At 40.4% G+C, this 14160-nt stretch overlaps 1 protein-coding gene across 3 annotated transcripts in view; it reads left to right on the top strand.

The window, feature by feature from the left end:
* The first annotated feature begins 671 nt into the window (after positions 1-671).
* LOC310715701 (axin-2-like) overlaps positions 672-14160 on the top strand; it is a 91134-nt gene continuing 77645 nt past the window's right edge. For 2 of the 3 annotated variants that reach the window (XM_083522327.1, XM_083522329.1), the window contains exon 1: positions 672-1060. The gene's annotated coding sequence lies outside the window, so the exon portion shown is untranslated. The remainder of the gene's footprint in view (positions 1061-14160) is intronic. The other variant, XM_083522328.1, reaches the window with a different exon arrangement.

Below are 14160 nucleotides of genomic sequence, written 5' to 3'. Positions count from 1 at the left end.
GCTGCAGGCGGCTGGGGTTAGAGCATCAGGAGTGCAGGGGAAACGGAGTATGGAAACGTCTGACTCTAACACCCACCATGGGGCCAGCTCGGTACACAGCGGGAGTCTCTGTGTAGAAGCGTACATCTGTTCACAACGGGAGAACACGCCTGACACAGAGATAATTCTTTCCCTTTCTTCTTCAGACTCCTCCTTTTCATTCCCCATTCCTCACTTTTTTCCTCCTGTCTCAGTCATTGTTTTGTCCTAAACCGAGTTAAGTCAGAACCGAGAAATGGGTACACAGAACCTTTCGGCAGCCTTGTTCATCTGAGTTTCAATCGTGTTCAGATGAACTGACATGGACAATAGTTTGATCAGATCGGTGAGAGTCCGTCCCAAACGGCTAATCTTTGTTTTTAACCAGAGCCAACTTAGCCAACACATCTAGCCACGTGCAATCACGATTATGCATGCAGTCTTTCAGGAAGAATAGGATTACTGTAAAAAAATATATAAAAATTAGCCTCCATTCTTCTCTCCATTTGTACAAAGCATAACTATCATGATATGTGTCATTGTAAGCCGATTTTCCATCCTGTGATGCGATGAATTGGAGCGAATAAGCTGGACGCAGCAGATGGCTAACAGCCCAGTGCAGTTGCTAAGGTTGCCTCAATGCTACGTGCAGCGTGTTCAGGTTAGCATCGAACAAGTCAAATGAAATTAGCTATCAGTCGTGAAAAAGTGTAATCTGTAAGACTTGAAGACTAGTCGGCCGTTAATTATGCGCCTGCATTTGATGGCAGGCATATTGGCAAGTTGTCATGACAACAGGGATGTTCTGCTGATGAAGACTTGCTGTCGGCTGTCCAATCGGATGGTGGCAGCTTAAACTGCAGCGTGAGCGCAAGTGTTGGGGGGGACATGCGTTTTCCAGATACACACAATGCCAAGCACAACGCCCTGGTCCAAGACCACCTACGGATCATCATCGGCTGCAGGAGAGGACTGGCTAACGGACTGACACGATCCATTTCGGAATGAGAACAAGGCGGAGGAAGAAACGAGACGGGGCCAGGTAGGGGGTCGCCTTAATGTTGACTGGTCTGAATGTCATCGATTATTTTTGCTATCTTTGAAGCCCGCCATTGTGGGTTATCGCTAATTAACACAGCACAAAGATGCAGAAATTCACCAACAAGGTTATCGTTTGTTCTAGCAGGTGGTTATAAAGGCAAATATGTGTGAAGGATGTCAAACATAATAAGCAAAATAGCAAATCTGGTAATACTTGTGTCAAGCGAATACTAACACTAAACATGCTAATATGCAACGCTACCAAAAAGAATGGCCTTTCATTTCTACGGTGATTTCTGCATTTTTTTTTTTTCTTTTCCTTCCCTGTTGAATTGGATTAGAATATGCAGGGGTGAAAAGCCTTTAGACGACTGTGGCCACCATTTAGCGATGGATGCATTGGGAAGGTAAACCTCTGCCTTTTCCATCTAGCACTGCAGGTCTCTGTATATGCTTACCCTCTCCAACAGAGATCCTTTTGGACAGAATCACAGAAAATATCTTATAAGGGCCCTCATATAAGACGATTAACATCTTCATTCATTCCCCATTGAATCTTTTACATCCCCTCCTTCTTCCCACTCTTTTCTTCAAGCTTTGCCATCATGGGGTCTCGGTGGGGAGCCAGTGAGAAAACTGAGCCCCCAGTGGTGAATATCTTTGACTCTTCAAACATTGGCTCAAATGCAGACTGTCAGCATGCAAAACACACCTTTTATTGAATCTTAGTCAGACATCAAGCAGATTATACATTGGATACTGGCCTTGTTTTGAAAACCGTTTTGCTTTGGAGATAAGAACGGTCTTATATACAATCACATGAATAAGTATAGCATACCATGAAAAATATATGGGTTTCACAGAATTTCTATAAAGAAATGCAGTAATTAGGTAAGTAGGTTTGCAGTTGAGATTATGGAAAAGTGCCACACTACAACAAGGCTAGTATGTTTTAGTTGCGTCTAAATCCTACATTTTCAATTGCTGAGTGTCTAGGACAGCATACTGAACAACAAGGACTATTATTGTATGTCCATGCAGATGACATTATCCGTCGACATTTTTTCTAGCCTAGTCATTGCAACATTAATTGCTGCTAGCAATAATCTCATGCTCATGCAATTGCACCTTGATTTGATGAGACACTTGTATAGTTCTCAGACTAATTAAGTGCTCTTATGTAGTTGTTTGCTCACTTTATTGCAAATAACTTTGCATGTATGCAAAATACATGGGAACTTCTTGTACCATATAAATTCTGCTACTTGGTGTAATTAGCTATCAAGTTGTGTTGGACATTTGTCTGGGTATTATTTAATGAACTTGTATAAGTTAATAAGCTAAGTATCACACTGATACCAATACTGATACTTAGATAGGAAGAATTTTTCCAATGCTAGCACTGGTACTAATGCATCCCTATTTTTGTGACTGAATATATCAACTTGTGGCCTTGTCCATTTTAGAGGCCTGCTCTCTGTCCTGAAACCAGAACCTATATCTGTATTTGAAGGTCAAACCTATAAGCAAAGTCATGGGACAAGCAATTTTCAAATTGTGCAGAATTTAGTCTAGGTATGTCAACAATGAAATTGCACACCTCGCACAAAACACTGTGTCGGCTATTTCGTAAGTCCGCTGATCCAATTCCTCAGTATTATCTCTTGTCTGGTACTGCTATCACATCAGACAGCACAGATTAAGATAGTGTGACCATTCAGAGAGTTGTGATTGAGACAGAATTAGACAATCAGGCCAGAGCTATTGCTATTATAGGACTGTGATTGCTAGACTATTGACTTGCTGAAGGGGCTGTCCTGGAGCAAGCAGTGAATGTCAGCTCTGCATGTCTAGATTAGGAGGATGCAATATGTGTGAGAGAACACTAATATAGGATTTAGTATTTTGGAAAATATGTAAATATTTTACCCTTAACAGAAGTCCTATAAAGAAAAAAAGTGAAGTAAATGTTTGCCATCCAAGTGAACGATTACTGTACGATTTTCTTCCCGGGCATATTTTCTCAGTGACGATAATGGTAAAAGATGCTTTATTGCTTCAGGTTGACCACCATGACAAATGTGACCTCTGCCACTCCCCAGTGGGACTTTCTTCAGTTATTTACAGTCTCCTCTTGACCACACACACGCACAAACTCCCGGAGATGCTCAGTGATCTATTTAAACCTCTCACCATGTCTGGGATTCCCCATCCGCACCATAAAATGCATCAGATATAAAGCAAACCTTTTAGTAGGAAAACAACCTCATCATGGTCTCCACAATTTTAGTTGCTAAGGATGACCAATGTGGTTCTGAATTTTGACTGATTAGGGTAACCAATCAAGTAGAGCAATAGTACTTTTTCTGTCAAATTTGTAACCCCCAGTCTTGCTGCTGACCCTGTAAAACATGTGATGTGTCAAGCCTCTTCTGTCTATTTCATATCCTGCTTTCCAGTGCCTTTCAATTTATTTCTTGTCTCACGGAGTGAAATAGAAGTTGCAACATTGCTTTTCATGGCAGATGTTGTCCTTCACATCAATCACCTTACTCTAGGCAATGCATTTTTTTTTGTCTTTGTTTCACCTCTGTGGATTGTATGCAGGCAATGCAGCTAGTGAGGTGCTCTTCAGCTGCCACTGGGATTGTACAGAGTCTTTGTATAATTGATATTTTGCATAAACCTATTTATCCTGGGAGGTCTTGTCAGAACAAGATGTAGGCTCAGAGCCTGGGTGGTTTGGGGGGTAAAAAGAGTGGACGTATCGAAGAACACAAAACTCGCCATCCTTACATGAATGCCAGACAGGTGGACAGGTTCATTCCTTTGTTTCATAGTCTTTTATTGCTTCACCCACCCTGTGGCACTCCATCTAATCATCCTGTCTTCCTCTGAGTCCAGTCAAGGACTGGTATTTCTGCCTGCCAAAAGAGACCAGGGCCCAGAGCAGGATTCTTTGATTAGCCGCATTTACCAGAACCATCCTTCGAATTAGCAGACATGATTTCACAAATACAAATATATACAAACCCATAATTATTGAAAAATCAATTCCTGTTTGTAACAGGAGTAATCATAATAAAAGCAGTTTACCTCATTGTTTGATGTTACTAACAAGGGTACGTAAATTTCACCTTTAATCTGCACTGTATGTATTGCCCAGAAAGCTGCATTGATCCTTAATTAGCTTAAAACTGTTTTACACTGAATAAATGGAATGTTTGGTCCAATTAAAATACGGGCCACAGTCTAATGGTACAAATGATGCATCTTCGATGGCCTGAATCTAACAACAAGAAAAATACCCTCAGTGGCATCAAGAAAGCCGAATGATATCCAAAGACTCACTTAATTTTCTACCAAGGTCGTTTTCTCAGAAAAGGATAATAACTTTTCAGGGTCGTCCCCTACACTGGACTTAATATTCACTAGATGTGTTTTGGTATTTATTAGCTAACTAGCTTAATTACACTATGTTAGCTACCATTTGTAGCTTTGTTACCATCAATCTCAATCGAATTGCACACTATCATCAGTAAAAAACAAGCCTCTTGACTCCTGAAGCTGTGAAGTACATTCTCAGGCTGCATGTAAAGAGTATGCACGAGATGAATGAATATTTTATTCCAATTAGGAATAAAGTTTCTGCTCAGACAAGCAAGCATTATACTGAACATTATATGAATGTATGTATATCCCAAGAGATATATAGAGATAGTACCATGAAGCATGAAGAGGTTTAAATCCATTTAACTCTAGATATAATAAATAAACTAAGAAAATCTTAGAAATATGTAACCATTAATAAATAATACTAGCTCTGGTTGTAACTATCATATGAATCCCTGCAAATGTGATGTAATGGAACAATACAGATTTCATCTCCATTTCATGGTAGCCATATAATGTGCACACACAACACAGTCGCATCACACATCTTAACATACTGTAATGAACGTGATTGGGGTTTCATGCATTATCCGTGAATAGAGTAAGGCAGTGGGTGTGTGTGTGGAACCTTGCGTGGGCTAGTGGGTTGTATGCAACCACTTAGCTTATAACTAAATGTGGTGTGTGTGGTGCAATAAATATGCAAATATGTGCTGTGCCCAGTGGGGATGTCTCCTTTCTCACCCACTTAGATTTGTGCTTGCATCTGAATCCAGTATATTGATTTGCACTATTTCAACATTGATTTATCAGTCATTAATGCACCTCAGCTCTTAATACAACCCATTCTGAACATACTGATTATCATAAACATCCTATCACACCGACTGTGGAACATCCGCATGTTAGTGCATTCCTGAGAGACCTCATAGCGCCAATGTCTTTGATGTAAACCCACACACCAGTCATTTTTGACAATAACCCGAACGTTTTCTTTGTCAGGTCCGCTTTCACCTGCATATTACTGTCAAAGTTAATACCCCGCCTGTCCGTCATGTGTGCTTAAGGCAGATTAAACCATCCTCAGCTGTCACTCCCTCAGCAATATCACAATCATTCGTGCAACTCTGCTTAAATGTCAGCACAATCACTCGTTTTTGACACACAATGCATGTACACAGTCAAATCATCAGGGCTGGGTTGGTGTCAGAGTTTAAAGGCCTGATACACATTCAAGCTAGTGTTTGTGTCAATCCAGTTCTTTGTTCAGTTTAACACACTTCTGTTGGAATAATCTAGATTAAATGATTTATGACCTTTCCTAGCTGATGTCACCCCCGAAGACAATAGCTTTCCTTTTGCATCTGGTTTCATAAGGTTTCATAAGAGTTACTTTAGGTATAGAAAAACTGGAGGCTCAGCATAATCTTTTACTTACCACTATCATCTAGCCCCCATGCCACCATGGAATGATGGTGAAAATAACCTTCTGACTATTAAACCTATATGTGGGCCCTTCCTAAACTCTTGCTACAAAGGAGGAGGAACACAATCATAATAAAATGTATGGCTTTCTATGCTGGAGCGTTAAAATTTTCTGTCATTGGAACTAAGTAATCCCAAACCTGTTTCAGCATGATAATAAATCAAGCTCCATAAGGACATCGTTTGCCAAGATTGGAGTAGAAGCACTTGAGTGTCTGTGGGCTTGTACAGAGCTCTGACCTTAACCTCAGTGAATACCATTAGGATGAAGTGGAATGCCTTGTCATCAGCGCCTTATGCTCTTGTAGTTGAATAGACAGAAATTCCCTCAGTCATGCTCAGAAATTGAGGTGGAAAGCCTTTTCAGAAGATTGGAAGTAATTATAACACCAAAGGTGGGACTACAGGTGAACTGTGGGTATATTGGCAGAGGGGTCTACAAACCTTTATATAGTGTATATTTTTTGGAGCAAATCTGGCACACAAAACCCTTATGGTGATGGCAATATTGTCCACAATGTACCCCTATACATTGTCTTTAATGCATTGTCTTCAGGAATATTTGCATATTCTAATTACATTATTAGAGAAAGGCATTACAGGTAGTCCCCGAGTTACGATGGCTCGACTTACGATTTTTCGATCTTATGATGCCGATAACAATATAACAAAATGTTAAAAATCTAAAAACGTTCGCGTGGCAGGCAAACGTAGCAGCATACATGCGGTACAATAGATTGGGACACTGCCAGGATGTACGCATCTCCTGCCTTGTAAGATGTCTTACTCTTCCCAGCCGTCAACATAGCGTGTATTTTTTCTGTTTTTGGTGTTTCAAAGCTTAATTTTAGCTCTGGTCTCTCACCTTTTATCTGTGTCATTGTACACTGAAAAGTAGTGCAACCCGGCTCCTTCCTCCTCTTATAAACAGGCGCTCATCCACGCACCCTCTGCCACATACACGTTATATACACTATGGTAGGCTTTGTTCTGCTAAATTATGTACTGTAATTTGTTACATATTAGCAAAAAAACAGTATACTACCTCTGATACTGATCACCATTCTTTAAGACTCCTAGGTAAGCTAGGCCATGTCTTGTCTTTTTAAGTTATGATGGGGTCATCAGTATATAAAGTTTCCATTGGATGTATTGTGCATGTCAGGCCTTATTATAATGATTACAATCAAACTAGTTCTAGTTCATTTATCTTTTGATATAGACAAATATTGTATCATGCTGCCAAAGAAGTAGATAAGGCTGTGGGTCACTGATCAGAAGGTTGAGGAAATAGTATCACCAAGATGCCACTTGAGCAAGGCCCTTAACCCTCTGTGTTTCAGGGGTTGTTGTATCATGGCAGATCTAATCTCCTACCATTGCTGGAATATGCGAAGAAAGAATTTTACTGTGCTGTAACGTACATGTGACATGTACATCTTTACCATCCAAGAGTTTTTACCCTAAGACTAAATGCAGGTCCATGTATCCATCCACTCCCAATCTATGTGTCAATAGAGCGGGTGAAATCATCTGTAGTATATATTTCTCCTGAAGTCTTTCACTCTGCATAAGCTGGAGACCATTATAACCCATGACAGAAAAAAGCTGAAAAGAAGCTTGTCAATGTGGGACGGCAACAAACAGGATCTTAGCATCATAATGACCATGGCTCAGTTGTGCTGTCCACACAGAATACTGTCAAACTTTTATACCCTCACCCACCCACCCAAAACCCCCCTATAAACATTTGCTTCAAATCACATCCAATTTCTCAGTAATACTATGCAGACTCGCTGATGTGGTTTGGGCCACAGTGTGACTTACTGTAATCTAGAAAAAAATTTACAAAGCTTTTTTGTGTAGACATCTAGGACAACTGGAATCAATTTTTTATTTTTATTTTTTTTGCTTAATGCCATTGGGTATCGTTCAATGCAATCTGTGAAGGTGGAAATGCACTATAATACACTATATGATAGATAGATGTTAGAAAAATATAAGCTATAAAAGTGTACAATATATGGGATATGAACATTGTATGTACAATGGTTCCAGAACAATATACAGTGTATATAGATTTTGTATACAGCTATATAAGCTTGGATATGCTATGAATGTGTAATTATATACGGTCTTATTATAATTATATACAAAATCAATAATGCATCAATGAGATATCAGTGACCTATAGGTGCTGTGAAGAGTTCAGTATGGTGAGGGAGGTTGGGAAGAAAGTCTGGCCCTGCTAGTTCAAGTCTAAAAGTTTTTATAAATCCTTCTAGATGGAAGAAGGTTAAACATTTATGGCATTACTGAGCAGCATTTGGGTCAGGGGCACAGGAGTAGCATCTTGGTATGGCTGGGATTTGAACTCACAATCTTCAGACACAAAACCCAGTGCCTTTACCACTAAGCTACCACCTCCACTCCTCTTAACAGTTTATGCCTGGGATGTTAATGCTGTCCCTGATGATATTGCATGCTCTCAGAAGACATCTACTTTGATGAAGGTGCTCAGTGGCAGGTATTTGAGTGACAATGATGTGTTGGACAGTTTGCACCACTATTTGCTTGGTTTTCCGTTTACACACGGTGAAGCTGCTACACCAAAATATAGTGTAGTTAAAAATGATAAATATGGACTACCTCTGTGCATATGTAATTTTAAGCATAAAGATGGGCATGCATTTGCAAAACATATTTAGGTGAGGCAGAATTCATTATTAGTAAAGACAAATTAAAACCTAAAGGCAAATTAACAAACAAATTTCAACAGAACCATTTATTTAACAGAGATAAATGTGTTTTCATTTCAAGGGTTTCATCTGCGAGGCATAAAAAGACTTAAAATACACCCAAATGACAAATTAATAGAAAAAACATTGTAATTTTTACGTTTTTTGACGTTTTTCTGGCACGGTTCAGGGTTCGTTTGTCCTCTTTAAGGGACGTGTCACTGCAAATCAATACAAAGCCATTCTGACAGATTAGCCTGGTTCGAAACATTTCTATCCAAATGGCCCCCCCGCTCCCCATCCAAAGGACACAAAGGCTCGCTGAACAATTCGATGAGTATAAAATAACGTAAATCATATGCTACCGTCTTCACAGACACTAAATCTTAATCCAGTGAGGGAGCTTTGAGATGCAGACCTTTTCACCACTATTACTAAAGTTACTAATTGAGGGAATTGTTTTAAGAAGAATGGAGTTGAGTAGTCTTCTAGCAGATTCTTATAGAGATACTTATTGAATTGATGCCAAAGTAAAGTGAAAAGTGTGTTTAATAAAACTTTTTTTTTAATTGTCATAAGTATGTTAAGGACATACTGCAAACAAGTGTTTATGATGTGTTTAAATATATATTATAGGGAGATAGAGGCAAAAAAATGATAGCCAAGTAGTACATAATCCATTTTTTATGCCTAATCCCTTATTTCTTCTTAATTACAGAAACCCAAAATAAAGCCTGGTACTAAACTAATGCTTACCTTACCTTATGCTTTCTATCATGATCTTCTTGTGGGTTTTATCATACTGCGTGCACTGGAGGGAGGGGGATAGTATAGCTACATTTTCCCCACAGCTGTAAAAGGAATGAATCGTTGTGAAATCCAAGCCGAGACATTAAAGAACCGAAGCCCTAACAAACAGAGTCTTGATACCAGATGGGACTGGATGATGAAAAGAGCCTAATCCTGGCCCAGGCTCGCCTTCCATCAGCACAGGCACTACAAAGCAGCTCATGCTGAGCCCTCGCAAGCGAATACACTTTTTTTTTTTTTTATACCTCGCCAAACAGAGCATCACACCAAAACCACCCCCCCTTCCCTTTCTTTCTCTCCTTCTCTTTATCTCCTTCTCTCTCATACATACAGACTTTACACCGTATACATCTCTCTCTCTCTCTCTCTCTCTCTCTCTCTCTTTCACATTATATATATATATATATATATATATATATATATATATATATATATATATATATATATATATATATATTAATCAAACATTTATCGTTCTCACTCTCATCTTTCTCTCTTTTTTCTCTCTGTCTGGACTTAAGGATTTGCAAATGTGGCATTAGCAGATATTGCGGTCATGCTTTCATCCGTAGGGACTTCTGATTGCTCTACACTTCTTGCATTGAAAATGAGAACACTACGCCTGGCTAAACAGGCCCTCCTCTCTGATTTGTATTCAGTATACATAGAAATGTTAGACATACGAGTGACTTTTATTTCTCAACTCTCCAGTTCTCCCACCCTCCTCCATTTATTCGTAGGCAGAGGCCTTCTCTCTTTCTGCTTCCATGCTTCTCCTATGATGCATAAATCCCGCTAATTACATTCAGCACTGAATTCAAGTAGTGAAACAAAACATGAAATCTCATTCGGTGGGTTTTAGACATTTTTATTTATTCAGGGGCATGTGTTGTTCCACTTCAGTACTGCACAAGTGAAGAAGAACGCTGTGTGTATACGTCATAATCATGTCGATCTTGTTAACACAAGGCAGTGGTACACAGTGTTTTCATTCTAACACTGGTGTTTCCTGCAGTTAAATTAGAGGTTCTCTGATAGTAATGAGGAAACTGGAGCCAGGCATGTAGCATAAAATCACGAGGATCTAGAGGGATACGGGTTCAACAACTTGTAAAACAACTGAAGAACCAAAAAATGTTTAGTAGTCTTTTTATAGAAACAAGTGGCTATAATAGTGGCCCCAATTATATGATTTCTATTCTATTGCAGCAATTTGCCAATGATTCCACATTTTTATTTATTAATGAATATTAATTTTTCATACATTTACAGTTAAATTAATGTTATGGCCTTTGAAAAGTTATTTCACATTATTGCTTTTTTTGTTCAATCAGCTATAAATAATTTCTATTCACGTTTACACTCTTTCTTTGAAGTTAATACACAAGCAAACAATAAAAAAACTGAAGCTTGTCAGGTGGCAGAAAACCTACTACCTAAACCTAATGTCACCAAGAGGTGCTAATTCTTAATTAAAATTATTATTAATACAATTATTTATTAATCCTAGCTACTTCTGTTGCTTTACAACCTTAACTAAAGATAATTGTTTTATGTAATTTTTTATGTGTAATGTAATTTTATGTGATAATTTTTATCAAGAATATTTTGTCATTATGTCAAAATTCGATTGCTATTGAGCATAGTATTTCTATTCTATTATTATCATCTTAAAGAAATAACTGTATAATTGCTATTTGATCTCTGTATAGTCACCTGCTATTCCATGGACATTTTTACCTCATTTCTCTGCACAATGCACCTCTATATTTTGCTGACCTTCCATCTGTCCTTAGCTAACCTCTCTTCACTACTTTATACCTGCACTTATTATATTATATTTGGCTATTTTTGGCTATATTTTTTTCAGTTGCTTTGGGTCATTTCTTGAATCATCCTTAATATTTGTGCATTTCTCAAAAAAAGTTGTACAAACAATCAATTTTGCTTTTCCTGTTCTGGAGCTGGGAAAGGAGGAGGGCAGATTGCCTGCAAAATGACAGGTGGTGAGGGAGCCTCAGCTATAGCTTCCGTAACTCTGGGTGGGGGTGAACTAGGATTGGTGGGGCTGGACGAGAGAGAGGGAACCAGAGGGGACAGTGCAAGGTCCCCGAGTCGCAAACAGATCCACCTGGGCTCTGTAATATCTCTTCTATATCTGCTCCACCACCTTAGTTTGGAGCCTCCATTCCACGGGCCTCAGCCCCTGCCTCAAAAGGTGCTATAATCACAGCCATCATCTCTAGGCAGTTTATGTGCCATGAATGATGTAGCTCGTTCCACCAATCTTGGGTGAAGCGGGCACTCATGACCGCTCCCCACCCCATGAGAGATGCGTCCGTCGTTAGCTTTAAGTGAGGACAAGGCGCTCCCAGGATGGGGCCTTGAGACAGGAATGTGTGTTCTCTCCATATATCTACGGTTTGAAAAGCCCACCTCGGAACCTTGATAGTATCGCGTGGGCTGCCCCCTCGGGAGAACCCTCTGTCTCTGAGCCACCACTGGAGGGGTCATATATGGAGGAGGCCAAGTGGATTCATGTTAGACACTGCCACCAAGAGACCTAGCAGCCTCTGGAACTGCTTAACAGTGAGTGGTTGGCCTTCTCTTACTCTCCCAACTGCTGTGAGAATGGCTGCGATCCAGGCGGGAGACAATCATGCCTGCAACACGGACGCTTGAAGCTCTGATCGAGCTAAGAGAGTGAGTAACTGAGAGTGCTAGCCCAAAGGGGGAACCCCTTTGGGAAGCTTCGCCCCTGAAAGCAAACCTCAGGAGCCTTCTGTGCACAGGAATGATGGCTATGTGGAAATAGGCGTCCCTTAGATCTATCGTGTCCTCTGACTTGATCTGAAACACGACCTCTTTTGTTGTCCTTCTTCGGAAAAATGAAGTACTGGCTGTATTAGCCTGACTCTCTGACTGAGGGAGGAACCAATTTGATGGCCCCTTTCCTCAGGAGGGTGCGTACTTCTTGCTCCAGGACCAGAGCCTGCTTGGGTCCCACCAGGGTGGGACACAACCCGTTGAACCAGGGAGGAGAGGACCCAAATTGAATCGAGTAGCCCCCCTCTATTGTACGCAGGACCCACCGAGATACGTCTGGCAGCTCTTCCCAAGCTGCCAGGAAATCTCTCAGGGGAACCAGCCTCTCAAGGCTGGCCTCTGACCTTTCCAGAGCGGCTGGAGCAATGCCCTGCAGCTGTTGGAGCCTCCGGAAAGGCTGCAGGTCTCCTCCATCTGGCCAAGCTATCTTTAGCTTAGCGACAGCCCAAGTCACTACCCTTCAGGAACTTCTCCGGAGAAAGAAATACAGAGCTCCGTGTTACACGCGACGGAAGAAGGAACTGCCGCAGCAAGTGCTTTCCACGGGGAACGGAAGCTCGGCCTAGCAGGAGAGGCTGGAGAGGACTCATCCATCTCCATGCATTCTGCTAGGTCGGCCTGCGAGCCCAGCGACATTCGATACCGCTTCACCTTGCGGGAGCGCATAGCCACACTGCTAAAAATGCCAACAGTTGACTCTCTTGAGAGTTGACTAAGCATGTTTCAAAGATAAGCAAACAACACATTGGCTGTGGATTTCTGCTTGCATTTAAGCTTATGGCTGTCTAGATTCACACACAACGTATGCAACGTCGCCCGCCAATGACGTCACAACTTGCCTATTGGCTGTATTTCAAACGTGATTCAAAACGTGGACAATGCAGGGCGTTCCCAAAACGTTTTGACGCAGCTCGAGTTCCTGAAAGGTTTAGGATGGTTTAAGAGTCATAATAAAGTACCAAAATCCAAAACAATAGAGCAGACAAGACTCAAAATGCCATCCAGAGGCTAATCCAAGCACTGTCTAGAGGATAAATTAACGACTAGTCTTTTTAAACACATACCTAACTGTCAGCGATGAACCAGGCTTAAAATATATGCAACCAAGGTATGTTTTGGTGTTTCACAAGTCTTCTTTGTGGCTCGGTAAATATGTAAATGCCCCAAAAATTATATTTGTTAAAATTAATTAAAATTAAAAAAAATTATCTTGGAGGCACTACCTTTAGAAACACCTTGCTATTCCTGTAATTCCTGAACAAGTACTAAGACTGTTTCATAATCATGTCACAAGCAGGTCCCCCAAAAATCTCTCTCATATACAAGCATAATCACCCTGAATTCCCAAAAGCTCCGATTGCAACAGAAAGGCTCCAGTCAGACTGTCCCTGAAGCTTGACAACAGAAAAATGCATCTATCACAGAAGATGATGGGGTAAAAATCCACATTCCCGTATGACAAAGTATTTTTTATGACAGCCTTTTGGCAAGAGCCACCTATTTCAAATCCATCATTATATAATAAGGCTGTGGTCACTTAAAGATCACATAAGGAGATCTGTCTGTTTAGCATGTAACAATGGTGTGTGGTCATTCCTAACAATTACATCACATTATAGAACCACAAGTTCCTCCCTTAAAAGAAAATCACTGCTCCTGAATGAATCTGAGAGAATAGTGTCTTGCTATCTGAGATGGTTTTTGTGGTGTCTGTGACTTGATAATCACATTTACTGGCTCCCTCTTGTTTATAGCATACTCGTCTTTGAACCCTTAGCGCGGCCCAAAACACGATTGCTACTTTGGTGGCAGATAAAACTGCACAAAGAATTTCTGTGTGAAACAGAGT

This window comes from Silurus aristotelis, assembly GCF_946808225.1.
Source record: "Silurus aristotelis genome assembly, chromosome: 2".
Taxonomy (NCBI): domain Eukaryota; kingdom Metazoa; phylum Chordata; class Actinopteri; order Siluriformes; family Siluridae; genus Silurus; species Silurus aristotelis.
Note: the sequence above shows the minus strand (reverse complement) of the source record. Positions and strands in the feature narration are given on the sequence as shown.